At 45.6% G+C, this 26,334-nt stretch overlaps 1 protein-coding gene across 5 annotated transcripts in view; it reads left to right on the top strand.

The window, feature by feature from the left end:
• BRD4 (bromodomain containing 4) overlaps positions 1-26,334 on the top strand; it is a 110,092-nt gene that overhangs the window by 4,112 nt on the left and 79,646 nt on the right. For 3 of the 5 annotated variants that reach the window (XM_039359519.1, XM_039359521.1, XM_039359520.1), the window contains exon 2: positions 24,472-24,557. The exons of the other annotated variants lie outside the window; for them this stretch is intronic. The gene's annotated coding sequence lies outside the window, so the exon portion shown is untranslated. The remainder of the gene's footprint in view (positions 1-24,471; positions 24,558-26,334) is intronic. 5 annotated transcript variants of the gene reach the window in all.

Below are 26,334 nucleotides of genomic sequence, written 5' to 3'. Positions count from 1 at the left end.
CTAGACTCTCTTGAATAGAGTCTAATTCTCTTGGCTTTCAAAAGCCAATAGGAATTGTCCAGGCTGTCTCTGCCCTGCTGAGCCCGCCAAAAGTCCCATTCTGCAAACGGTGCTGCACCAGTTGAGTAATCCTCGACTTACGACCGGTTGAGTAGTCCTCGACTTACGACCGGTTTGGGGGTCGCGGCATTAAAAATGTTGAGAACCACTGTCTTAGATCATATACATATTTTGAATCAATTGTTCCTAAGAGCAGAACCTGGTGTCCTCCAAATACCTTTGACAAATATCTAAAGCAGTGTGATAGATCAGTGGTTCTTAACCTGGGTGATATTGCCCCCCAGGGGGTGATTTCATTTTTCAGGGGAGCGATGAAATGAAAAGGGGCGACATGGGGGCAAAGGAACGAAAAGAGGGTGATATGGGGGCAATGGAGCGAGATGTTTTGGGGACACTTTTGAGACTTTTTCGTACAGTGAATGGCTGTATATCTGTCGTACAAAAACATCAGATCGCTCACTATTAGTGGATTGAATGGTGTTTTCAAATGTTCCTCCAGCTAGCTTCAGTACAGAACACATACATATGTGAATACGCATCGCTTATCTTCATACGTGTTGCACAGCAGCCTCTACCCATACAGTGGCGCGCCATTAGCCAGAATATGGGAGATATGGGAAAAAAGACTGGAAATAAATTATTTGCATCGATATGTCCTGATGACAATTTTAAAGAAAACAAAAGTTTTTGCATAAATTGAAGAATTATTTCTTATGTTGTGATTGAGAGGTTATGTTGGGGGAGGGGGGCGATGACAACTTCCTCATTGGCTCAAGGGGGCGATTTGTTCAAAAAGGTTAAGAACCACTGTGATAGATGATCAGGGATTGTTACAGTTATTGTCCTACACATCTTACATCCATCAATTTCCCATCCTTATCATAGAATATGAAGATGATTCGGGACATGCTGTTATGGTGTCATTTCCCCCCCTTCATTCTGACTGGTTTTGCTCTTTTCTGTGCTGATGAAGGGCATCATTTTTCCAGTCTGCAATATTTCAAGATGCTTAAGTGCATAGACTTTTTTTCCATTCCTGTCTTATGAATCAGATCTCAAAATGTCTTGAGTCTCTTAAAACTATCTTTGAAAGGTTATCTTTGAAATTCCCAGAGTACTCATTTCAATTTATGTCCATACAGTAATATTCTTTAATAGACATTATCAAGTTCTCTTGTTCAAGACGAAAAGTAGGTAACTGTGGCAATATGGAAAGTTTGTAGTTTTAGAGTTTTACAAGTGAAAAGGTTTTTTAGAAATGATCTCACTTCTGAAATATATTGGATCACCCAATACATGTATTATGTGATGTAGAATTTGGGAGCTCATACTGTGATTAATTATCTGAAATGTCCTTTTTAGTTAAAGTTCTGATCTTACATGAATACAAACTGTTTATTGCAGTCAAATCAGCCATCAAAAATGTGCCTAGAAAAAAATACTTTATTGTTAATAAAAATGCCATTTTACAGATATCTATGTTAATGTGACTTTGGTCTGCAAGTTTTTCAATTTTAATCTTTTGTTTAAAAATTAATTATTCTATACATACCTACAAGGGCCTGTTTTCTCTCATGCTTGTTCAAGAAAATTCAAAGCTAGGAATGGCTTCATTTATTATGTTTTCTTATTCATCATGGTATAATGCACTGAATAGAAACAATATTGTTCCTTCCTATTGTTTTAAATTACAACTGTTATTCTGGATTGGCTGCATTTGCCTGAATTTATAGGTATTGTATTGAAAATGTCTTAAGGGCATTTTTAAATTGTCATATGAATGTGCCTTATATAGTGTATCTGTATGATTCAGAACAAATAATTGGAAAGACCTCTGCTTGTTTTCCCAAGCAACTCTGTATTTGAGAGATCAGTGGATTATTCTATGAAGTATAGCTGATGCTATAGCAGATGCCTCTTTAGTATCGGTTAATATCAGTCTAGGCTGTATAGTTAATTGATTTGACAGCATTTAGTGTTGTAGTTTTTAATTGTATCAAGTCTGAAGGAATTGTTTATTTTAGGCCTCATTTCCATGATTAATGCCTATATTGCAGGAGAAAACCAGATGGTGGCTGCATTGGTCCATGAGGAAAAGCAGCCAGCTTCTGTAGAAGATCCTGCACCATTAGCTCCAACGAAATTAGCATTAATAACATGCAGTGTTTTTGAGTTTTGAGAACTCTTTATCAGGCAAAATGGTACATACTATAGGGTCTGAAACATGGATGTCAACAAGAATTATGCTGCTGCATTTTGGACCAATTGAAACTTCTCAGCAGTCCTCAAAAGCAGCACCATTCTAAAAGGCATTAGGTAAATGCTTATGAGGACATGAGCTACTGTCATAAAGACCTTTCATCAAGATAAGTTGCAGTTGGCACACCATCATATCAACCTTACCTGGACAAAAGCCTCCCTGGCTATGATCTGTCCATCTGAGCAAAAAACATGAGTTTAAGAGGATCCCACAATAGTTGCTCCTCCACACCCCTAAAGGCTTTCTGGATAGATAATGATATTCATTAATAAAATCTCAGATTGCATTTCTTCTTGTTTTCAGTTTATTGCTATAAAACAGTCTACTGGGTTATAGGTCAGTACAATTAACCTGTGCTAGAACAAAAGTGTTTAACTTAGGTTTCTTGACTAATCTAGGGAGCTCCTAGCATCCATTTTCTACTGACAGAATGAGCAAAATTTTAAAAAAATGTATTTAAGAAGGAAAATGAGTGCTGTAAACCTTACAGATATAGGGTTTTCTAGATAGGAGTTGATACTTTATTATTCTTGTTTAAATTGATTCTTAATTCTTTGATCTGTTAGAGGCAGAAAAAGTGAAGTTAGAACAAATAGGTTATTAGAGAATAAAATTATATTCTTGTGATCCAATTATCTAAAACATGCTTCTCAACCTTTTTAATGTCGCAACCCCCAACCGGTTGTAGTCAAGGACTACTCAACCGGTCGTAAGTCAAGGACTACTCAACTGGTGCCGCACCGTTTGCAGAATAGGACTTTTGGCGGGCTCAGCAGGGCAGAGACAGCCTGGACAATTCCTATTGGCTTTTGAAAGCCAATAGAATTAGACTCTATTCAAGAGAGTCTATTCTATTGGCTTTCAAAAGTCAATAGAATAAAAGGGAGTAGCACAGCTAAGGAAAAGGGGGGGGAAATGGCAGACTGCGTTGTTTGGCGACCCCCGTGAAATGGTCGTTCGACCCCAAATGGGGTCCTGACCCACAGGTTGAGAACCACTGATCTAAAAGTAGTTTACATCCATGAAGTTTTGAAGATGAATATTCTCCAGTACAGGAAATGGAGAATCCACCAATGGGTTTTCTCTGTCTACCTGCTCTTGAGACCAAGTAGCCAAAACTTGACACGCCCCCTCTTGCTAGGGAATCCATTCTTAACTTGGTCTCAGCTCTTGAAGACTCGTTTTGGCTTGGCTTTCAGCTATTTCAGGTTAGACAAAGCAATCCATTGGTGAATTCTCCCAAAATTATTGGCTGTCTTTAAATTTTTACTCTCCCTTAACAAATTCCCCACAGGTACTGAGATCATTTCTGATCTCAAATTAATTAGAAGGTGGGGTGTGGGGGGGGAATTCCCTTTCCAGCTTCCCATCCCATTCCCTGGGTGGGGGGGGGGAGAAGGCATCAGCAGAGACTGCTGTGCCTTTCTCACCAGACTTCCCAGCTTTTCACCCCAGTTTGGGGGAAAATAGCAAGCTCCAGACTCGGATTCAAAACTTGAATACGTATCGTCGAAGCTTGCTCAAGCAGCCCAGGGCAACTGCGGGTGCCATTTTAGTTGCCATTTTAGGCAACGAATGTTTTTTTGCTTCAAATTTGACTTTTAAATAGCAAAAATTAGAACGTTTCAGCAACGAACGCCTTTTCTTCAAATTTGCCAGCAAAATTAGAGTGTTTCAGCTAGCGCTACTCCCACAATTCCCCCGGGCATCAGATCGCTCCATAGGGCCGCAGAGTCCATTTTTCGGAGGAAAACGGGTTGCGGCCACCATTTTTAAACCACAACGACCACCGGAGCATTATAAATAACGGCCTCTTGTCCCTGCCGGCAGTTGGGGAAACAATTCCTATATTTTAGCAGCTTGGGGGGGTAGGCTCCTGAGGGTAGCTGACCCCAATCTCGCGCGGTTTTTCCACAGCCCGTTTCTGCGATAGCAACGAGCACTCAGATACCTCGTGAGGCCTCTAGGCCTAATGAGGCCTGATTTGCAGCAGGCGTGGCCACTAGAAGCCCACGTGGGGCCCAGGGAGGCCCAGCAAGGCCCATTTACAGGATTATAGCAGCAAATCAGACCACAAAACGGGGAGGAACCCTGGATATTCCTTCTGCTTGGTACCCGCCATTTTGAGTTTTTTTGTTGATCACTTCAGGCCTCCAAACCTCCTTGAGGTAGCCTTAATTATTTGTTTTTTTCTTTTACTGGTGCACACTGCCTGGTCACCTAAGGCCTCCGGGCGGAGCCCAGAGAGTGGTTCCAAACGTGCCTTCGGTATCTGCCTCAATTACCGTGACCATAGCCCAGAGAGAATTTTTATTGGTCGGGTGATCAGGGGAACAGTCTTGGTACTTGTTCCAACCTTGCTTCCGCCAACTATTTGCCTGCCAGAGCTCCTTCTCAGTGTTTTTTCCTGGGATTGCTCAAACGGGATGGAGGGATCCTCGTTGCCTCAGTCCATGAGCACGACCTTTCCACCTCCCAATTACGGCTGCAATGCTCCTTCTGGTTAGAAGGTGGCAGGCAAGTGCAAAGCTAAGACAAAGCATTTGCTTAAGAAGCCCTCCAAGTGGCGGAAAAGCAAGCCAGCCGTAGACACCAGGCTCTGGAGAAGGAGTTCTCCAGAGCGCAGAGGCAGGCCCAATTGGACTTGGATCAAATGACGGACATCGAGATGGAATTACCATTGGGCCCATCAACGTCAACTCAGGGCGTATGGTCCATTCCGGGAACACCGGTACCATTGGGCTCGCCCCCCACATCGGCCCAACAAACAGCTACTGTCGTCGGCACGGCCACTGAGTCCATTTTGTCACCCACGACCACTGTATTCAGGGGTCATGACATAGGAGACATCTTCTCAGACAGACGTCTGGAGGCCTTATTAACCAAGGTGGTGGACCGCGCTCTAGCGTAGCGCTCTGGCCAACATGATCAGGGGGCCTCTACCACGGAGCTCCCAGTTATTCAGGAGCCCACATCTCCAGCCCAGTTCTCCATGAGCGGTTACTTCTCGCCTCAACAGGAGGAGCAACCAGAAATTACCCTGTCAGAGGATGAGGAACTTCCACCTGAACCATCCCCCTCAGGAGGTCTTTTTAATCCCAACCTATTCCTCACGATCCTCCGCAAGGTCACTTCCACTGCGAACATAGGGGCAGACCAGTTCCCTCAACAGCAGGTGGCACCGGGCACTACGTCCAGGCCAATTTTTTTTAGAAAGTGACAACTGAACACCATGTGCCTTGTCCCTCCATTTTCCTGAAAGGGATTAAGAAACAATGGGTTTCCCCTTCTTCCTTCCCTTCAGAGAGTGGTACGGACAAAAGAATGTATAGCACATCCACAGATCTCAACAATGCACTAGAGATTCCCAAGGTGGACGAAGCCTGAACCCCTTTGGTTTCCCAGACAGCCATCACTGGGGACCTATTGGAGGCTCTCAAAGCTGATGACAAAAGGTGGGAGCAAACCTTCCTCAAAACTCATCAGTCAGTGGCATGGGCCATCAAAACGGCCACCTTGGCCTCCTTTTTTGTTCGGACTACCCTCCTGTGGTTACAACAACTACAGGCCAGGGTCCCTGCTGAGGACATGCGGACTCACCAGGAACTGGCCAAGATGGTGGCGGCCACGGAATATGCTGCGGATGCAACACTCCAATTGGCCATCTTTTCTTCTAGATCCATAGCATCCAATATAATCGCCAGAAGGATGCTGTGGCTAAAACACTGGCATGCCGACACCAAGGTTAAGTGGCGCCTAGCAACAGCCCTTTATTTAGGCAGCAACTTGTTCAGGGAGGCCATGCCCCTTATCTCGTCGAGAATAAGGACAAGCGTAAGGTCATGGCCCACTTGAATAAAAAATCTGATAAACGCCCCGTGCCTTATTTTCAAGGGCAGCCCTTTCGGCAAACGACAACCACGTCTCTCAATCAGACATCCAAGCCATATACCCCCAGACAGGGAAGGCCGTACGACCGTCCCGATGATAGACCAGGCTTCCGGTCCAGGCAACAGAACCAGGCTAAGTGGCCATTTTGTGGAACAGGCCATTCCTACCGGAAGTCCAAATGACTCCTACCCCGACCTACCCATTGGGGGAAGGCTAGCCCACTTTTTCCACCAGTGGGAACAAACCTCCATGGACAACTGGCTACTGCAGACCATCCAGTCCAGGTTATCCCTGGAGTTTCTAGTCACACCCCCAGACCAACTCACCGTCTACTCAGTCTCCAGGGACCCCATCAAACACAGGCTTATGTAGGAGGCCATCCAACACCTATTGGATATTTAAGCCATAGAATTGGTCCTAGCAGAATAGAGAGACGGGATTTTACTCCATCCTCTTCGTAGTTCCCAAGACCTCAGGAGGATGGAGGGCAATCCTGGACCTCAAAAATCTCAACCGTTACATAACATACAAAAAATTCAAGATGCAATCCCTCCAGTCCATTCTGGGAGGTATCAGACAAGACGACTTCCTGGCATCGATAGATCTCATGGAAGCCTACCTTCACATTCCCATTCATCCAGCTCATCGTCGGTTCCTACGCTTCTGTTACGAGGGCAAACACTTCCAGTACAGGGCTCTTCCTTTCGGCCTCTCCTCAGCACCCAGGGTGTTTACTAAAATACTGGCAGTAGTAGCTGCCAAACTCAGGAAAATCCCAATACGCGTACAGTGCTACCTGGACGACATTCTAATCCAAGCAACATCCCTCCAGGCAGCTGAGGCGGAAGTACAGACCGTCATTCGCGTCCTTCAGCAACATGGGTTCTCAGTAAATTTCCAGAAGAACCAGACAGTTCCCTCGTCCAGGCTACTACATCTGGGAGCCATTATAGACACATCCAACTGCATGGTCTGTCTCTCCCAGGAGCGAGTGGTCAGCATCAAGGAACTGGCTCGCCAGGTATACAGACCACGCACAGTTCCTCTGGTAACACTCTCCCAATTACTATACATAGCCATAGTTCCCTGGGCCAGACTTCATCTGCGGGACCTACAGTGGTTCCTTCTTCCATTCCAACGTCAGAACACCAGCACATCCAATCACCTAGTCAGGGTTCCGCTGCACATTCGCAGAGTGCTCCGCTGGTGGTGTTCTCGGGCCGTGACCAAGGGGTCACCCTTCAAGGAACCATACAGGGTCACCATCACGACAGATGCCAGTCTGTACAGTTAGGGAGCACACTCTCATTTTGCGCAGGGACGATGGTCCGCCGCGGATTTGAGAAACAACATCAACTGGCTAGTGCTCAGGGCTATCCATCTAGCCCTACAACATTTCAGACATAGAATCAAGGGTCGTCATGTCCTAGTCCTTACGGACAATGTGGCAGCCAAGGCACACATCAACCGTCAGGGGGGCACCAGGTCCAAAGCCTTCATGACAGAGGCACGACTCCTGTTCGCCTGGGTAAAATCCAGTCTGGGTTTTTTTTTACTCCCGCTATTTCCACCCAGAGGCGGAGGGGAGGGACGCATTAAGAATTCAGTGGCCACAAGGCCTACTTTACGCCTTTCCCCCACTTCTGCTCATACCGGTGGCCATCCGCTAGTTGATCCACGAGCAAGCAGAAGTGATTCTCGTGGCACCATACTGGCCATAGAGACTGTGGTTCGCCGACCTGATGAACCTGTCTCAATCACCCCCGTGGAAAATTCCTCCTCACCAAGTGTCTCTACACCAGGGAACCATCTGTCATCCGGAACCCCAATGGTTGCAATTGACCGTCTGGCACTTGAGTGCCGCATAATGGCGCAGGAATTATTCTCCCCTCACGCCATTACAATGATTCAGGCTGCACGCCGCCCAGCGACCAATTGCATTTATGACTTTACTTGGAAAAATTTTTGCCTTTGGTGTGTAGGAGGCGACAGTTTGACATAGACAAACTGACTATCCCTCAAATAGTTGATTATCTCTTGGACGGGCTGGACAGAGGCCTTGCCCGTGCTATTATTCACAGGCAAGTAGCGGCTCTGTCCACTCTCCTCACTTGTGAAGATTCAATCCTCTTAGCTCACCATCCCAGGGTTCGCGCCTTTATCAAGGGAGTGAATAACACCAGACCCCTTGTGGTACACAGGTACTCATCTTGGGAATTGCCGCGAGTACTTCGCGCTCTCATACAGTCGCCCTTTGAACCACTGACGACCGCTTCTTTACGACACCTGTCACTAAAGGTGGCGTTCCTGATTGCCATCACATCGGCCAGACGAATTTCTGAACTGGCCGCACTGTCAGTCAGGAATGACCTCTGCATTTTCCACAGTGATAGGGTTGTACTTAGGCTAGATCCCTCCTTCATCCCGAAGGTGAATTCTCCTTTTCACAGGACACAAGAAGTTATTCTCCCAAACTTTTGTCCAAATCCAACACATGACTTGGAGCGGCTGTGGCATACATTGGACATCCGCAGGGCACTACGACGTTACATAAAACTCACGGAGCCTTTCCGCAGGTCAAAGGCCCTCTTTGTGTCCTTCCGACCGGACTCTCTGGGGCGGAAAGTTTCCGCTGGCACCATTGGAAGGTGGATCCGGAACTGTATCGCGGAGGCATACCAGGTCTCGTCTCTGCCGCCCCCAAGTCATCTCACCGCCCATTCCACTTGAAGTGCTGCAACCTCAGCGGCATGGGCTACTCAAGCGTCCATCAAGGAGATTTATAGGGCCGCGACATGGTCCTCGCCTTCCCCGTTTGTACGCCACTACAAGATCGACCGTTTTGCTTCGGCAGACGCCTCCTTTGGTAGGAGGGTCCTCCAGCAAGTGGTCTCCAAGGACACCCTTCTGGCCTTATCTGTCTCCCACCCATCGGGACAGTGAGGCTTTGGTATGTCCCATTGGTGGATTCTCCATCTCCTGTACTGGAGAAGGGGCGTTGGTCTTACCTGAACGCTTTTTCTCAGTATGGAGATGGAGAATCCACACCCACCCTAAGGTCAGTTAGGCCATTGTTATGGAACTGAGAGCCAGCACCTCGTCAACCTTCAGCCTCTTCGCCCTCGTTAAGAATGGATTCCCTAGCAAGAGGGGGCGTGTCAAGTTTGGGCTACTTGGTCTCAAGAGCAGGCAGAAAGAGAAAACCCATTGGTGGATTCTCCATCTCCGTACTGATAAAAGGCGTTCAGGTAAGACCAACGCCCCTTTAAAAACTGATGTGAATGACTTCTGACTTTCTAAATATACTTAATGCTTGTTTCTCTCAATTTTTAAACAATAATTGTCCACTCTGGAGTAAAGTTCTTGGTTGAAAAAGAGATAAAATATATTGAACTATGAGAGAGAACTTGGAGATAAAATGGTGTCAAATAAAAACTAAAGATGGGTATGGTAATGAGGAGAAATTCCTTATCTCTTATTTCATACTTCGGGGGGGGGGAGAAAATTTTAGTTAATCAAATGTGCTCATAGAAACATGTCTATTAGTGTACAAATAATTTCGCAACAACTAGTTAGTTGAGTATTTTATACTTAAAGATATGCATCTACTTTCACTAGATTTTAAGCGAGTGATTGGTCTTAAAATTTACAATGTCATTCAATGTACTAAAATTTGGTTTTTGCATTGAAAAATATTATTGACTGAAACTGCATTCTGTTTTCCTTAAGTAGCTAATGCGTAACATGTCAATACATTGTTCGTTACTTAACTTTGTAGTTACAGGTAGTCCTTGACTTATGACTGTAATTGAACCCACAATTTTGGTCATAAGTTATGATGGTAATATAGTGGATTACCATGTGACTGTGTCCGATTATGACCTTTGAAGCAAACACTGTGGTTATTAAGCAAACCTTTTGTTCTCTATAATGTGTTTTTTCCTGGAAACCGGAGTATACACTAGTTTCTGGCAAAACCATAAGTTGTGTTCAGGTAATTGCAAGACGTCAGAGCTCTGAATCTAAATCCCATTTTCAGGGTCTATTGTAACTTTTGAGTAGTCACTAAGCAGCTGATCATAAGTCAAGGACTACCTGTACATGGTTCCATGTGCTTCCACTGTTTGCTTTCAGAACATAAATTACATACTACCTCAGGCTTAATTATATTGTCTAAAATTAACTGTCTAAACTTAATTGGATTCGCGTTGAATCTCTAATCTGATTCCTTTCATGGCCTTTAATGTGAATAAATAGTTGATATGCTGAGAATAGTGCAGGAGTGAGAATACAGTTTTCCAGTACAGGAGATGGAGAATCTACCAGTGGGTTTTCTCTGTCTGCCTGCTCTTGAGACCAAGTAGCCAAATTTGACATGCCCCTGTGCTAGGAGATCCAGTCTTGACTTGGTCTCAAGCTCTTGAAGACGTATCAGGTTTGGCTCTTAGAGATATTAGCAGGTCAGAGACCCATTTGTGAATTCTCCCCTCTTAATAATTTCCCCAGTACTCTGAACAGCAATCACAGCCTGGGAATTTCTACCTGCTGTTCCCCTGCAGCGCTGAGCTCAGCGCTGCCTCAAATCAGCTGATTTGAGGTTTCAGAGGTGGGGTGGAAGGGGGGGGGCAGCTACAGCCTTCTTGTTTTTTCTTCCTTCCCCACGGCCCTGGGGAGAATTTTTCAGGATCGTTAATCCTCCTGAGCAGCTTACACCGCTGCTACAACGAGCCCTCAAACTAATTCCCCAGCCCTCCGGAACATTCTCCGGCAGTTCAGAACAGCCGTGGGCGCAATTTTGGTTGCTGCCGAAGGCAACAAATTTTAAAAGAACAAAACCAGAGGCCTCTTCCTTCAGTCAATCAAAACTTACTAGCTGGTCACAGTCGCGTGGCGCATAGCGCCGCTGCTAGCTTCCCCCTCATCCTCGTGTAACTTGCCTTGAAAATTACTGGAAGCCGTCATCGACAGTCAGGAAGCAGCGGCTGCCATTTTGGTTGCCACCGAAGGCAACAAAGAGACAAATGGAGCCTTTTGCACTCGTCTGGTGGCTTCTGGTTCCTCCGGATAGGTCTCTCATTGTTTTGGGGTTAGGGTCCTTCGGCCCACCGCAGCCCTGTCTAACTTTATAGCACCTTCACGGGCCTACTGCGGCTGCCATTTTGGGACACGCCATGCGGTCCTCCATCTAGGCCACATACAAGCCCTGCCCCAGTGACTGTCTTGTAGGCCTCATAAGCCTACATCCATTAATTCACCGGTAATTCACAGACTAGGCCCAAATTCTCAGGCCACCACTAGTAATTCACATACTAGGCTCAGATTCTCAGGCCACCATCTTGATCGGAGCCGACATTTGACCCTCTGCTAGGCCTTCCTTTCAGGCCCTCTGCGCCCTTCATTGGGCTGTCTGGTGCACCTTGACTGGCCAGTAAGACCTCCGGGCATAGCCCATAGCGGGTCCCAACCATGCCTTTGGTCTTATTTTATCAACCGTGACCTAAGCCCAGAGAGAATTATTACCTGGTCAGGGGAGCAGTCCTCATTACTTGCTCCAATTTCTCTTCACGCCAAGCGCTTGCCTGCCAGAGCTCCCCCTCAGTTTTCCTGAGATAGCTTGACCCAGGATGGAGGACTCCACGGTGCCTCAACCCATGAGCACTGCCTCCCCGTCCTCCAGTCACGGCCGGCACAAAACTTCCAAACAGGAGGCAGCAGGCAAGCTCTAGAACAAAGCTAAGGCCAGTCTCAAGAAGCCTTCCAAGTTGGCGGAGAAGCAAGCCAGCTGTAGACACACCAGGCTCTGGAGAAGGAGTTCTCCAGAGCACAGAGTGGCAGGATCAGACATGGATCAGTTGGTGACCCCTGAATGTGACCTTCCTCTAGGGTCTTCAGCCTCGGCTCAGGGTGTGTGGTCCCTGACAGAAACCCCCGCCACACGTTGTTCCCCTTCTGTACTAGTTCAGCACACAGCAACCACTCTACTGACTCTCCCTTTGAATTCGGTTCCTGAGGCCACCTTCACGCCAACGGCCGCCGGACTCGGGGGACCAGGAGGCTTCCACATTGGCTATGCCTCCTTATGTTCCTCCTACGGGGATCCCTATATATCAGGAACCCACGTCTCCCGCACACTCCTCAATTAGTGGATACTCATTTCCACAGGGTGATGATCAACCGGACTTCAACCTGTCAGAGGAGGAGGAACTTCCCTCTGAACCCTCCCCATCGGGAGGCCTATTCAATCCGGCTCTGTTTCTCCCCTTGCTTTGCAAGGCCACGTCAACGGCAAACATAGGGTCCGATCAGTTCCCTCAGCCACAGGCCACATCGGATTCCAACCCAAATCCGATAGTCTTTGAAACGGTGGCAGCCCAGCACCACGTTCCCTGTCCTTCCATATTCCTCAAAGAGATCAAAAAGGAATGGGTCTCCCCTTCCTCATTTCCTTCTGTTGGTGAGACAGACAAAAAGCTGTTTAGTACCTCCACAGACCTAACTGAGGCCCTGGAGGTCCCCAAAGTAGACAAAACCTGGACCCCTCTGGTGTTCCAAACCACAGTCTCTGGGGACATGTCAGAGGCGCTTAAAGAGGAGGACAGAAAATGGGACTTAACCTTTCGAAAGACCCATCAATCGACTGCATGGGCAATTAAAATAGCCACTTGCGCGTCCTTCTTTGTCTGAACCAACCTTTTATAGGGTTTGTCAGCTCCAGGCCCGAGTCCCTTCCGAGGACATTCGGACCCACCTGACTTAAGCAAAATGGTTGCGGCAACGGTGTATGCTGTAAACGCGACTCCACAGTTGGCCAAATTTGCTTCCAAGTCCCTAGCCTCCAATGTTACAGCCAGAAGGATGCTATGGCTAAAACACTGGCAGGCCAACACCAAGGCCAAATGGTGCCTCGCAACTGCACCTTACCTGGGCAACAATCTCTTTGGGGAGGCCCTGACTCCGTACCTTGTGAAAAACAAGGACAAATGGAAGGTCATGGCTCATCTTACTAAACGGCCCGACAAGCGTGCCACTCACTAATCTTGCAGGCAGCCCTTTTGGCCGGCAGCAGGTTCAACAGTCACCTAGCCCTCCTGTCCCTACACGCCCAGACAGGACCGGTCATATGACCGTCCATGTGACAGATTGGGCTTTCGACCCAGACAGCAGAATCAAAACAAGAGGCCATTTCGAGGGGCAGAGCATATCTCCACATTCCCATCCATCCAGATCACCGACGGTTCCTCAGGTTCTGTTACAGGGGCCATCACTTCCAATACAAAGCCCTACTGATCGGCCTCTGCTCGCTGCCCATCTACAGATGGTACTGGTACGCATCCAATGTTACCTGGACGACATCTTGATCCAAGTGTCCTCCTTCTGGGCAGCCCAGTTGAACTTGGAATTAACTATTCAGGTCCTCCAACAGCACGGGTTCTCGGTGAACTTCAAAAAAAGTCAGATGTTTCCCTCATCCAGGCTTCTGCACCTGGGAGCCATCATAGACACCACAAACTGCATGGTCTATCTCTCCCAGGAGCGGTTGGTCAGCATCAGGGATCTGGCTCACCAGGTTTACAAGGACTGCACCATTTCACTGGTCTTACTCTCCCAACTTCTGGGAAAAATGGTCTTCTGCATAGCCATTGTCCCCTGGGCCAGACTCCACTTGCGGGAGCTCCAGTGGTTCCTCCTACCATTCCAGCGGTTGAATGCTAGCGCATCCAGCTGGCATGTGAGGCTCCCTGTCTACACCCTCAGGTCTCTACGCGGGTGGTTCTCACAAGCAGTAACCAAGGGGTCACCTTTCAAGGAGCTGGACCACCTCACCATCATGACCGACGCCAGCCTGTTTGGCAGGGGAGCCCAGCTACAGTCTCAGTTTGTGCAGGGCCGTTGGTCCCGCGCATACTTGAGACACAACATCAATTGGCTGAACTCAGGGCCATTCACGTAGCTCTTCGCCAATACCGCCACCTGATCAGGGGCCGTCACGTATTGATCCTCACGGACAACGTGGCATCCAAGGCCCACATGAACCGGCAGGGGGGCACCAGGTCCAAGACCCATATGTCCATGGCCTGGTTGCTGGGAGCTTGGGCAGAGTTCAACCTGGCTTCCCTCAGGGCCGAACACATCTCGGGGGTCAAGAACCAGCAGGCAGACTTTCTGAGTTGCTCTACAATAGACCCCTCAGAATGGGAACTACATCCGGATCTTTTTTCTGAGATATCCCGAAGGTTCGGCTGTCCGGTCCTTGACCTGTTGCGTCGTTGAGCAATGCCCAACTCCCCAGTTACTTCTCCCATTATTACCTGCCAGAAGTGGAGGGTACGGACGTCCTGCGGTCTCCGTGTCCAAAAGGTCTACTTTATGCCTTCCCTCCCCTCCTGCTCATTCCAGCGACTATCGCAAACTGCTCCAGGAGCAGCCAGAAGTAATCCTCGTGGCCCCGTACTGGCCACAGAGGCCCTGGTTTGCCGACCTAATGAATCTTTCCCGCTCTCTATGGAAGATTCCCCCACATCGCATATCCCTACAACAGGGGGTCCTCCAACACCTGGACCCTCAGTGGTTACAGTTAGCCGCCTGGCGCTTGAGCATGACACAAGAGGTATTCTCACCACGGGCAATCACCATGATGATTCAAGCCTCTCGTAGGCCGGCGACTAATTGCATTTATGATTCCACCTGAAAATTTTTTTGCCATTGGTGCAGAAGGCGGCACCTGGATGTCTACAAATTAACTATTCTCCAGATCGTAGACTACCTTCTTGATGGTCTGGACAGAGGCCTGGTCCCTGCGACCATTTGTAGGCAGGTGGCAGCCCTATCGACATTGCTCACTTGCGCAGATTCAGTTCCTCTAGCTCACCATCCTAGGATACGCGCATTCATCAAGGGTGTAGGCAACACTAGGCCTCCTGTGGTACACAAGTACCCCTCTTGGGAGCTGCCTTGTGTGCTTTGCGCACTCACGAAACCACTCTTTGAGCCCATAGCTAATATACCATTGCGGGCCTTATCTCTTAAGGTCGCATTCTTAATCACCATCATGTCAGCCAGGCTTATCTCCGAGCTGGTTGATCTCTCGGTCAGGAACAATCTTTGCATCTTCCACCGAGACTGGGTAGTCCTTCGGTTGGACCCCGCTTTCATGCCCAAGGTTAACTCACTCTTTCATCGGGCACAGGAAGTCATTTTGCCTAACTTTTGCTCCAATCCTTCCCATGACTTGGAACGGGAGTGGAACACACTAGACATCCGCAGGGCCCTGCGGCGTTACATCAAGTGCACGGAACCCTTTTGCAGATCTGAGGCCCTCTTTGTTTCCTTCCGTCCGGCTTCTTTGGGACAGAAGGTGTCCGCTGGCAATATAGACAGGTGGATCAGGGCCTGTGTCGGGGAGGCGTACCAGTTTTCTTCCCTGCCGGCTCCAAGTCATATCACAGCCCATTCCACTCGTAGTGCTGCGACATCTGCCGCATGGACCACTCAGTCGTCCATCGAGGAGATTTGCAGGGCTGCGACGTGGTCTTTGCCCTCCCCATTTGTACGCCATTATAGGATTGACTGCTTTGCTTCGGCGGACGCCTCCTTTGGTCGGAGTGGTTTCTGAGGACGTAGACCTGGCCTTATCTGTTTCCCACCCATTGGGACAGTGAGGCTTTGGTATGTCCCATTGATAGATTCTCCATCTCCTATACTGGAGAAGGGGCGTTGTCTTACCTGAATGCCTTTTCTCAGTACGGAGATGGAGAATCCACACCCACCCTTAAGTTAGGCCATTATTAGGGGTTAGAGAGCCAATATCTCGTCCTAGCATAAGCCACTTTCGCCCTCATTGGTGGATTCTCCATCTCCGTACTGAGAAAAAGCATTCAGGTAAGACAACACCCCTACTCAGTTTCTTAAATGTGTCAAGATGCAAAGTTCTCTACATTGTTATTACTGCATCACACTTCATATTTCATATTCGCTTCACAATATAAGATGCATAAAACAGAATCAAGATTTGTTTTAAACTGGGAAAAAATACTTCATTTTAAATCAATCCTGGTTCTGCAGTACTGCCTCGTTATAGTGTAGTGGTGGGTAATGTTCCTGGAAAGGAACAAAGAAAGCCAGGAGCATATGACAAAAGTATGTAGTCTCATAAGGGTCATCTACCGTGTCTCCCTGAAAATAAGACCTGTTGTTGTTGTTGTTTGCATCAAAAAGAGGCACTAGGTCTTATTTTCAGGGGGTGAACCATGAACTGGCAAGGGGATTTCTGGTCCAGGCCCCTCATGGCCAAGGCCCAGTTGTTGGGCTTCTGGGCAGAGTCCAACCTTTCTTCCCTCAGGGCCGAACACATCTTGGGAGTGGCAAATCGACAGGCGGACTTTTTAAGCAGGGTAACCATGGATCATTCCGAATGGCGCCTGCATCTGGACCTCTTTGTGGAGATATCGGTGAGGTTCGGCCATCCGATTCTAGACTTGTTCGTTTCTCCAGCTAACTCCCAACTCCTGAGATTCTTCTCCTAGTTCCCGTCTCCAGGAGTGGAGAGAGAGGATGCTCTCCAGAGCCCATAGCCACGGTGTCTACTTTATCCATTTCCTCCTCTCCCTCTGATCCCGGCAGCTATCCGCAAGATACTGCAAGAGCGGGTGGAGGTGATATTTGTGGCCCCACACTGGCCGCGGAGACCGTGGTTTGCCAACCTCGTGAATCTCTCCAGTTCTCCGCCATGGAGGATTCCCCCAAATCGCATCAATCTCAGCCAGGGAGTTCTGCAACATCCAGAACCCCAGTTGCTTCAGTTAACTGCCTAGTACTCGAATGCCGGATCCTGTCTTGGGAATCCTATTCACCAGGCATCATTTCCATGATTCAGGCCTTTTGACGGCCGGCAACGAATCACATCTATGATTCCACATGGAAGAATTTCTGCCATTGGTGCGAAAGACATCACCTAGCTATCTTGGATTTGACTATTCCAAGGATCTTGGACTATTTATTGAAGGGCCTTGATCGGGGCTTGGCGCCTAATACCATACATAGACAGGTGGCAGCTCTATCCACTCTACTTACCTGTGACAACTTGATGCCGTTGGCTCAACATCCGTTGATACGCTCCTTTATCAAGGGCGCTACCAACACCAAGCCTCCCGTGGTTCATAGGTATCCCTCTTGGGAGTTGCCATGGGTCCTATAGGCCTTCACCAAGCCACCCTTTGAGCCTATCAGAACCTGTGCCCTGTGGTCCTTGTCCCTCAAGGTCACGTTCCTGGTTGCGATCACATTAGCCAGGTGGATTTCTGAGCTGACAGTGCTTTCTATTAGGGTTGACATGCATTTTTCATCGGGACTGAGTGGTCCTTCATTTGGCCCTTACCTTTATTCCCAAGGTCAACACCTTGTTTCATAGGGCTCAGGAAATGGTACTGTCATATTTTTGCCCTGATCCGTCTCATGACTTGGAACGGCAGTGGCATGCACTGGACATCCGCAAGGCGTTACGCTACTATATCAAGCGAACGGCGGCCTTCCGCAAGTCTGAAGTCCTCTTCGTTTCCTTTCACCATTCCTCTCTGGGGCAGAAGGCGTTTGCCTTGATCATAAGCAGGTGGATCAGGGCCTGCATTGCAGGGGCGTATCAGTCGCATTCCCTGGCGGTTCCAAGTCGTGTTACAGCGCATTCAACTCGCAGTGCGGCTATCTCTGCGGCATGGGCCACACAGGCATCCATTGAGGACATTTGTAGGGCAGCGACATGGTCTTTGCCTTCCCCATTTGTGAGGCATTATAAACTGGACACGTTTGCCTCTGCGGATGCCTCGTTTGGACGGAGGGTGCAACAGGTGGTGCCTAGGGATGAGACACCGGCCCTGACTGCTTCCCTCCCATAGGGACAGTGAGGCTTTGATATGTCCCATTGGTGGATTCTCCATCTCCTATGCTGGAGAAGGGGCGTTGTCTTACCTGAATGGCTTTTCTCAGCATGGAGATGGAGAATCCACTCCCACCCCTTAGGGTCCATCAGGTCCAGTGTTAGGGGTCTGGGAGCCAACACATCGGACTGTCATTAGCTTTCGCCCTCGTCAAGACTGGATGTGTCCTGGTCCAGGACAGGTGTGGCAAGTTTGAGTGACTTAGTCTAATGGGCAGGAAGACAGAGCTAACCATTGATGGATTCTCCATCTCCATGCTGAGTAAAGGCCTTCAGGTAAGACAATGCCCCTTCTCTGCCAATAGAAAAATGAAAAAGTCCCAAGTGCCAGAAAAGTAAGTAAGTATCTTTTTCAAAGAGGTTCTATAGACTGATTGGAACCTATTTCTTTGAGACAATTGGTAATTATGTATGATCCTATCTAATAATTTATTCAGCCTGAAGAATGCTACTGTATTAGTCTGATTTCTATCATTGTCTTCTTTATCTTTTTCTTGCATCTTGCTGAGTTTCCTAATATCCTTATGTGAGGTGGATGTCAATGTGTCCCCCCCCCTCTTATCCTGTTTCACAAATAAAGCATGAAGCAAATTTGTAACAGGGAGGGGGACCTAAACAGATGCTTTATCAAAATAAAAAAGGACCCACTAATTTCTTTTTGGTTTGTAATTGCTAGAGTGTTGTACTATGATCCAGCAAGGCTTTATTCTTATTTTATTTTATTTTATTATTTTATCTTTTTAATAACTAATCTCTTGGGGTTACTATATCTCTGATTATTGATGGAGAAATGAAAGCCTGTGGACAGTTCCAATTATGTGTAAAAGAGAACTAGGATTCTATTTATTTACTTCTATTTTGGTTCCATCCAACTCTAGGCTGATTCTGCCATGAGAACTCTGAAGTACAGTTTTCTCTGGTTTTAGAGATTCACACAGAATGCTTTCATTTTACTTTTTTCCCATTTAACAAAGAGATACCTTGGGATCCTCAATTGTCCTTTTAACGCTTAACATTGTACCAAAGAATTGATACCAAGATGATGAAATACACGGCAATAGTATTAGTATGGAAAACAAGTTACATAGCATTCACTTTATCAGTATGATTGAAGATCTCTATGCAATCAAAACATGATTTTGCAACAAATCCAATTTCTCATCCTACTGTTCGTAAGTTTATTAAAATTTAATAAATGATATCAAGTTGACAGCAACATCAGACATTTGAGGCTAAGTTTTGCTTAAAGTCTGCAACAACAAATAATGTTTTTTTGTCTCTCATGCACCAAGCTATCGTTCTGTAAATTATTTTGAAATCTTTAAAGGATCATTTTTGTTTTTTAAATGTTTTATTATATATGTGATGAATAGAATAAAAGTTGTTAGGTTGTAATACATTTTTCCTGATTTCCATATAATTTTTGTTAGGCAGTAATTATTAGGGTTTTTTTGTTCTGAGAGTCACAATCTTTCAATATAAGGAGATAGACTAGAATAAAATAACTTGCAGTTTCAAAAGTTTAATGTTGGTATTGTAGTTAACTTTTATAGCCTCTTTTTAATTTTTGGGATTGTTATTAGAAAGCATGAAACGTTTTCATAGTATTTAAAATTATATTTTTAAACTTGATCTGTGGACTCTCCCAATCTTACAAAGCAGATTTGAGAAGTGCTTGTTGTAGTTTCGCATAAGTACATCTTTTCATTGACCTAAGAATTCTTAATAAGATTTTCTTAAAGATTTTGAGATTAGTACTGTACTTTATGAACCATACAAATAAATTTCATGCTATTTCGTAAGTCAGGATAAATATCAGCTCTTCTACTAAATGCATGTCTAAATAAACCAGAGATTCTCTCTTTGAACTCTATTTCTTGTTGCATTAAGAGTAAAAACTTGGAAACCTAGTTCAGCTGCGCATTCAACACACCAGTGTAAAAAAAGAAAAAGCTGGAGTAATCAGATGACATGTATCAATCTTGCTTAATCATGAAAATTTGGATAATATGTAAATAAAGCATGTATGTAAAAATGGAATTAACTCTTAATTAGGATTGGGGCAAATTTATGATGATTTGTCTGTGTACCTTGGGATCAGAAATAGTCAAAAAGATTACATACTTCTCTACATAGTATGAAGAAAATTGTATACTTTATCACATTCTATATGGAAGTATGCTGGAAAATAATTTTCTTTTAATTTCTATGGGCTGGTTTTGCTAGAATATATAATAATAATGGTGACGTATTAAGCTCGTGTTCTGCCTAACTCTCAATGGCTCTGGGCAGCTGACAACAAAGACATTTTTTTAAAAAGCATAAAGAAGTAAGGAGTCACACTCTCCCTTGTCTAAGTCTTCATGGCTCTTCTAAATAATAGTAGAATGGAAGTCATTCAGATTTTGGGATGAACCTAGTTCCAGAGTGCAGGTGCTGCTACAAAGAAGATGTGCTTCTGCGGTCTGAAGACATCTTTAATATTGAAGGAACCTGAATGCACCAGTGTTGCAGGGTTGAATCAGCTAGGTCAGTGGTTCTCAACCTTTTAAATGCTGTGACCCCCCAACCAGTCGTAAGTCGAGGACTACTCAACCGGTCATAAGTCGAGGACTACCCAACCGGTCGTAAGTCGAGGACTTTCCCTGCCCAGGAGCGCCGTGCATGCGTGGTGCTGCCCCCTGCGCCAGCTGGGGCGTAGCTGGCAAGGGGCAGCGACGCCGCAGGGCGACCACCGGCTGGGCCACCAGCTGACCTAGCCCAAGGGAGGTAAGACACCCGCCGGGCCCCATGCACGCCAGCAACCCTCCCTGCGCCCGCCGACCTCCCACCCCTGGCCCTCTTTTACTTACATTTTTAGTAGTTGCTCAGCAGGGAGGGGTGGAAACTTCCAGACAGCTCGCCTTCGCTGCAGACAACTTACAGCACCGTTTGCAGAATGGGACTTTTGGTGGGCTGAGCAGGGCAGAGACAGCCTGGACAATTCCTATTGGCTTTTGAAAGCCAATAGAATTAGACTCTATTGAAGAGAGTCTATTCTATTGGCTTTCAAAAGCCAATAGAATAAAAGGGAGTAGCACAGCTAAGGAAAAGGGGGGAAAATGGCTGACTGCGTTGTTTGGCGACCCCCGTGAAATGGTCGTTCGACCCCAAATGGGGTCGCGACCCACAGGTTGAGAACCGCTGAGCTAGGTGGATGTTATGGGAGACAGCCCTATGTCATGTAGGCTTTATAGGTAACATCCAGCATCTTAAAATCACACTTGGAACGAATTGGCAACTAGTACAGTTTATGAAGCAGAAGTACTACATGGCTTACTGGAGGTATACTGGACCAGTTGAAGCATCCAGGTGATCTTAAAAGACAGCCTCATTTAGAGAGATGCCAGATGACTAGGGCATGAGTTTTTAGTTGACTCATTTTACTTCTTTTATTCATAGCCCTGTTTCAGTATTATCTGAAACTCCGTAGGCAACAGTAACAATAATTACAGTGCCTTATTTTATATCATGTTTATTGGTTTATTCTTTTTCCAAATAGTTTTAATACTTACAAATGGAAAGAATAAAAACTACAAAACATATAGAAGCAAAAAAACAAGTCTCAAAAAGAAAAGGGGAAGGGAGGAAAGTAACTTTCCCCCTTCATCCAGGAAATGAAAATAATTTTAATAGTTTATTACTATCTCTTAATACAATAGGTACTGTCTTCTCCCCATAATCCATCACTTAGTTAAAAAGCAAAAGCCCTTTCATTTGTTCATCAGCAAAAGTCCAGTAAGAGAACCAAATATAACTAATATTATATTTTTAATCTTGATTGAATAAGCCAACTCTGTAATCCTTCCCCAAATTTTAAGTCTTAGTTTTTAATCCCTTCAAATATAGTCCCAAAGCTTGTTTTGTATTTGTATTTTCTTTTAACCCAAAGATATGCCACAACTTTAAAAACCTTTGAGATAAATTTGTCCTTTTTAAAAATAACTTGTCATAAAGTAGTTTAAGATTTTAACAGACCACCAGTACTATGGATCCAGTAAAAACAAGTTACTCAAACCACTTTTCTGGCTTAATAATTGTTCATCTTCTTTAAACAGTGAATCATCCATCAGTTTCTTTATATTTCCATATTCTGCTTATCTTATTTAAATCCACATTTAAATTAATTTCAAATGTATCCATTGTAGCTTGTTCTTCAGCAACTTCATTGCCACATGACCCATCATATCAAGTAATTTTAAAGACCAAAAACCCAAACGTCCAGTAAAAGATTTTTGCTCCATTCTTGATGAAATGAATTATATTATCCTCTAGCTCCCCCAAAATTCCATTATCATATTTCCTCTTAAACCTGAAAAATTGCCATTTCCCACTGGAAAAATTCTAATTACTGGTAATTCAAAACTATAATTTCAGTTCAATCTGAATAGGATTTCAAGATTCTGTTAATGCAATTTACAATAAAGTAGAATTAGTTCATCTAGTCTTCTCTTCTGCCTGGTTTACCGAGGGGGGGGGAGGGCTTTCAATCTGGCAAGTCTAAAAGTACAAACTTCCCACTGACACTTTTAATTACTTGAACCATTACACCCAAATTTTCCTAAGTTTCTTTCTCTAAGCATTAAGCCACTGGGGGGCTCTTGTCCCTCTTGTCTGATTGCTTCCTAGGCAGCATCTCTTCCCAATGTTCCCCAAGGTCATCCACACAGTCCATTACAGAAATCATTGGGTCTAAAGATGACCTTTTGAAGTGGCACACCATCACATCTTTCAAGGCAGGAGGTATCATCTCCTCCCTCCTGGGCCTAGTCACAGCTTTGGCTTCTTCTAGGACAGCGGTTCTCAACCTATGGCTCGCGACCCAATTTGGGGTCGATCGACCATTTCACGGGGGTCGCCAAGCAAGGCTGTCCACCATTTTTTCCCCTTTTCCGGCGGGTGCCTTACCTCCCTTGGGCTGGGCCAGCTGGTGGCCCAGCCGGTGGTCGGTCTGCTCCGTCTCTGCCGCTTGCCAGCTACGCCTCGGCCGGTGCAGGGAGCAGCACCACGCATGTGTGGCGCTCCCAGGCAGGGAAAGTCCTTGACTTAGGACTGGTTGGATAGTCCTCAACTTACAACCGGTTTAGTCCTCGACTTACAACCAGTTGGGGGTTGTGGCATTAAAAAGGTTGAGAACCACTATTCTAGGATCTAAGAGGGATCCCGATCTGGTAAAGAGGTGGCCAAGCTGATAGCACAGAGAATCTTGTCCGCTTCCTCTGGAGTCACTCAGCCTTCTCTACCCATTTATGGTCTAAGTTGAAATCAATTTGAGTGATTTTATTTATCAGATAATCCTTATAGTGGATCATTGGATGTTCTGAGAGGGGACCTATTCAATAAGGATACTCTAAACAGAACTGCTGAATGACTATCAGAAGATGGAATAAAGGCAGAAAAATAATTGATATTTTGCTAACCTTTTCACCATGAAATAATTCCTGATACCTACTTTTAGCTGTGTCTGATCAGACACTCAACTTCAAGTTTTTCTTCAAAGGAATACTGTGGTTTTTCTAGTTTTTCATATCCTGGAGCTGCTTGGTAAACCAAGGGGGCACCCTAGGATCAGCAGACAAGGAGAGGCTCTCTAGGAGCAATATGATCCAAGGCCCCAGGTACCTGCCATTACAAGTAGCTACTAGGCCTGAACTGAACTGCCTAAGGCAGTGTTTCTCAGCCTTGACAATTTTAAGGCATGTGGACTTCAACTCCCAGAATTCCACAGCCAGCATTGCTGGCTGTGGAATTCTGGGAGTTGAAGTCCACATGCCTTAAAATTGTCGAGGTTGAGAAACACTGGCCTAAGGTCTCCTTGAGATCCCATTAAGTCCATCAGTAGCCTGGGACTTGCCAATTGAATGGGCCCTGTTTCCTGTATGGAAGGGATGACACCAGTGAATCAAAAGAGAGTCATCTGTCCACAGCAATGGATTGATGTTATGTCTATCCATAGCTATAGTCAGATTAGTTGAATTAACTGCTAAGGTTGTATTTCAATGCTTGGGATAAAGTTCAAGATTTTAACAACTTGTTAATACTGCTTGTAAGGTTTAAGAAGTGTTTGTTGAGAATGGATAATTCTTTAGCCTAAATAAATTAGGTGTTTATCATATACAAACCTTCATTTTAAAAAAAATCAGGATTTTTTAATGCATGTATTTCGCAAAGCTGGTATTAAGGCAGAAAAATCAAGTTTAGTTTCATTATCCAAAATTTAAATGTTAGGAATAGAATATTTTTCTTCTTTACATCTTTATTTTGATACTGATCTAATTCATTGTTCTTACAGAGTTGTACTTCATTGATCTATACCAGAAATGGATATTAGAGCGTAATTACTAGAGGGAAGTAATCAGCGATAAGCTCTGCTTCGAGGTAATATTTCTGTCTTTCTTTTTGCATTGGAAGGTTTGGCTTGCTAATTGTGGGCATCTTGGGCTTTTTTGTGTTGATTGAATATATTCAATCTTTTATCAGAAAAAGTACATTTGAAAATAAGCTTTAGTTTGCTATGTCATTTTTATAAAGTTTTATGGTTCTAATCTATTAACTGTTCAGAGTCACCTAGGTCAGTGATGGCAAACCTTTTCGAGACTGAGTGCCCAAAAACTGGCCCTGCCCCCGCTCTGCCCCCCCCCATCCCCTGTTCCGCCTGCCCACAGGACCACTCACCTCCTCCAGGGCCTGCCGCAGATCACCCAGACAGCCCAGCAGCGCTATGGCAGCCACATCCTCTGTCCGCACCCTGCAGCATCAACTGCATGATGGGGTGTGAGGGCAGAGTCTTGTCTACGCTGCCTGGCTGCCATGTCCTTGGCTGCGCTGCTCCGTGTGGGCCATGCTCGAGGGCGACTCTCCTTCAGGGGGGCTGCTGGAGAGGAGGGGGTTGCGAGGGGAGGCAAGGCTGGGACAACCTCACATGTGCCCACAGAGAGGGCTCCGAGTGCCGCCTCTGGCACCCGTGCCATAGGTTCGCCACCACTGACCTAGGTAATGTGAAGAGTGGTACAAAAATTTGATAAATAATGTGATGGTTAGGGTTAATCAAAAAGGAACTATTTACCAAATAACAGTTTGGTATTGTGAAAGATGCTGAAGGATAAGTGAACTTCTGGTGTAGCCTTTCTCAACATTTAACATTTAACCCTGGAGAGCCCTTGAAGTAATTTTAGGGAATCCCTTCAGAAAACAACAACAACAAAAAATACAAAAAGATATATAAGATATTGATGTAGTTGAGCTTTATAGGCTCAATGACTATGGCCAGTGATGAAGAATGAAGTTATAACTTAAGAGTGGTTTGAAACTACATACTACTCATCCTCTTTATAACTAAATGGTGCTCAAGTTTGTGGCAAATCTATTTTTTTTTTAAAAAAAAAAAAAATCATGTTAGGCTACTTGTTAGGCACAAAGAGAGATAGTTGGTGGCCTATCTATCCCTGTTTTAGATGGTTAAAACAATTAAATTCAGGTTCCAACTTATATAAATTAGACTTTAGAGAAATGGCTTTTTGCACATGTGATATGATATAGTTTCTGAAGCAAAACTATTGCATGACTCAGGGGATTGTTGGCCCAATAGGCAGGGTAGCCACAGGGACTGAGATGAGAAAGGGAGGTGGGTGGGGGGCAGATGAAGTGCACACTGTAGTCATAAATACGAGCTGTTTGTCAATTTTGATCATGTCATCGTGGGGTCACTGCAATAGTCATAACTTCAAGGACTGGTCATTCTACCATTCATTCAGCACCATCATAAATTTGAATGGTTGCTGAATGATTTAAGCGAGGACTACTTATATCTCCATCCAAGTCATCTTCTAGACTCTCTACATCAGGGGTGTCAAGCTGCCGGCCCACGGGCCGGATGCGTCATGCCAAAACCGCATCCACCCTATTGCCAGCAATGGGAAAAATGTCACGATACGTCGTGACACGTCACGTGACATCATGAGTTTGACACCCATGCTCTACATTGACTGCTTGTAATGTTTAAATCAGGCAGGTCCAACACATGGCCAGTGGGTGGCATGCAGCCCTGGAAAGCTAGTAATCAGGCTCCACAAGATCATAAAAAATATTTAAAAGTAAAGGAAGTTATTTATATACATCATATTATATATATTTATATGTAGCCCAACACAATTCC

This window comes from Crotalus tigris, unplaced genomic scaffold, assembly GCF_016545835.1.
Source record: "Crotalus tigris isolate CLP2741 ecotype Arizona unplaced genomic scaffold, ASM1654583v1 scf7180000019078.1875890, whole genome shotgun sequence".
Lineage (NCBI taxonomy): Eukaryota > Metazoa > Chordata > Lepidosauria > Squamata > Viperidae > Crotalus > Crotalus tigris.
Note: the sequence above shows the minus strand (reverse complement) of the source record. Positions and strands in the feature narration are given on the sequence as shown.